This window comes from Hyalella azteca, unplaced genomic scaffold, assembly GCF_000764305.2.
Source record: "Hyalella azteca isolate HAZT.00-mixed unplaced genomic scaffold, Hazt_2.0.2 contig6510, whole genome shotgun sequence".
Taxonomy (NCBI): Eukaryota; Metazoa; Arthropoda; class Malacostraca; order Amphipoda; family Hyalellidae; genus Hyalella; species Hyalella azteca.
This window is the reverse complement of record NW_025936671.1, coordinates 1-2,789: the sequence shown is the minus strand read 5'-3', so window position 1 is coordinate 2,789 and position 2,789 is coordinate 1.

Here is a 2,789-nt window from a genome sequence, read left to right as displayed (position 1 = left end):
GCTGGCCGAATTAACTTCACTGCCGATTGGCATTCGTTTGAATGGCGATGTAATGAGCATCATCATCAAACGAAACACTAAACTACCTGCAACGATTACCAGAAAAAAAGTACCCGACTGTCTTTGATTATCAATAATGCATTCGTAACTCAGTTTACGAAGGTGAAAACATCGTAGATTCTATACACATTAATTTAATCGCCGTTTTTTCTTGCCAGAGAAGGTTATATACGCTCGGAATTTTATCGCAATTCACGCAAGGAGTTGTAAAATATGTTATGAGGTGTGCCGTATGCACGATTTTCCGTTACTCCATTTTCTGCCTAACTTCAATTCCTCTCAGAATTGAGTGAGATCAATGAAATTATATGGAAAATTCATTACTTTTATAGAAAACTTTATATTGTTTTGTTAGATAACTCAGCTTTGTACTTAACTTTCGAAGTCATCATGTTGGTAAGCCTAAACTTTCTTTCCTTGATATCAAACAGCTAGTGGCTCCTGTATTAGGCAAAACTTTTTCTGGTGACTTAAATTAGTCTGTTGATGGTTGCTCATTGAGAACATGCATGACATTTTAAACATTCCTTACATAAAAATCTCGATTTGTTTAAAATTCCAATCAGTGTTTGCCAATTTAATATTCGTGGATTTGCTTTGAGACAAGCAATTATTGAGTTCACGTGTACTAATGTGTTCGTTTGCACAATTATCTTGAAATCATTTCGTTATAAAAATTTGTTACCCATTTTGTTCTCTACATAGTAATAATTGATAGAATATTTCACCTACAGTGGAATTGAAGAAGTTATATACTTCGAGTTCAGATAATGTGCCTCGTTTTGCTTTAATTTCTTGTTGAAAAGCGAAAAGAGAAGCATTCTGTGATTTTTATTGTAGACAGTCAGTGCAGCTTCTGCTATTATAGTTCATGACTTATAGGTGTCAGTGATTGATTATAAATGAAATGATTATAGTTGATTATAAATGAAATCAGTGATTTACCGTCTAAGTTTTTTTCATCACAATTAAGATAAGGACCTTGCTTTTATAACAGGAATTCCCTCAGATAATGGCGTTATATTAATTGTGGCATCCTACGTGATTTGTTGTTCTAGAAAAAAAAAAGAGAAGCAAAAAATTGAGGTTGCACAAACTTGAGAAGTTTTAGTGAATAACGTCGCCAAACATTGATGAGATGTATGGAATGATTATATTTAAAAAAAATGCATTCCACCCACATGGTTCGCTTCGTTCCACCCTTTATTCACTTTTATTTCGCATTCGCTGAGATATGCATGTTAACAACGGGGTTGAAAAAATTCGGAAGATAAAATATAAAATGCGGGAGGTAGAATGAGATTTTGAAACGTTGAAGTATTAGTATGCATATTCAAAATTGGAGAAAATAATTAGTGAATGTGAATTCCTAAATAATTTTTTTCAGAAATGACAGCATATTATCGATTTTTAGTGCTCGCCAAATCAAACCCTCACACATTTGTAGTTAAATTATTGCAGCAATTTAAATGTGATTTGATGAGTGTCATGCATTTTTTTCTAAACTTAGTTCTTAATTAATCAGGTTGACTCACATGGAAGTCATTATTGATTCTAGTTCACTAATAATCTGAACAGTTTAATTCGTAATTTATGATGTTTTGTGTACAAAAGAAGAATCGTGCTTCTGTCAAATTACACTATCAATTGCCGATATTATTTAACGAAATCTTCTTAGAGAGTTGGCGAAGCGGTATTGCACGATAACTTTGATTTCATAAAATTTCGATTAGTTACGTTGCCGTAGAAAACGTTTGAAACATTGGGTACGCGAAGAATGACTCTGCATCACAGAACTTCGGAGTCTGAGTTCTCTGAGACCGGCAGAGAGCTGTAGAATCTGAGCTCCCATATGAAATCAGCCGTCGCCAGCCCCTGGTGACGGCACAAAATTTTCAAGTGAATCGGCTTCAAAATTTGTGAAGTGAAGCTGGCACGACTACAAGGAATTCTGATTCAGAAGTATATCGATCAATGAAAAATAAATGGTTCAACCGGCGTACATCGACAAAACGGTAGTAAAGTCGCGCGTTTTACGATCATTGGGCTGTAAAATTTTATCCTTCCTAATAACAGTTGTAATATAAAGTTTGCATAATTTATCTTAATATCTGCAAATTGTAAATAATTGACCAGGGGCCGGATTATCAAAACATGCTAAGTATACGTAGCCGCTAACGTTTAGCGTAAGTACAGCTAAGTAGACGTGACTCTACTGAGTGTTATTATCGAAACATTTGCGCGGGAAGCTACGTACAAAAATTTGTGCATAACTGTACGCCTGCTCGGAGGTGTCGTAAGCGGAGTTACGTACAAATTTTGAGTGTTGGAGCAATATATGAGACTATTAATTTACTAGCAGCAAGTTGAATTGTTATAGAATTTTGTCAATAATGAGACTTAGGTATAATATGGGATCGTGCTAGTGCTTTTAGGAAAAAATATTTGATTGAGTTTATACCAGAAGCTAATTTGTTTTCCTCTTGTGTTTCAATTTACAAGCAAATGTTGATATTCATGTTCAAGAGTTTTATGCCTTTTGATTCAAAATATCTTCATGCCTTTTTGATTCAAAATTATGTGGATGTTGACAAGCCAACCATTTTTTTAGCTCCGTACACATATTCCTTTTTTTCTCTGACAGTCACAACTCCAACTCATAAAATTTTCTAGATTCTAGGTCTCTCTAAAAAGTCTTCTAGTTTTGAATGGGAATAGTGCAATTTTTT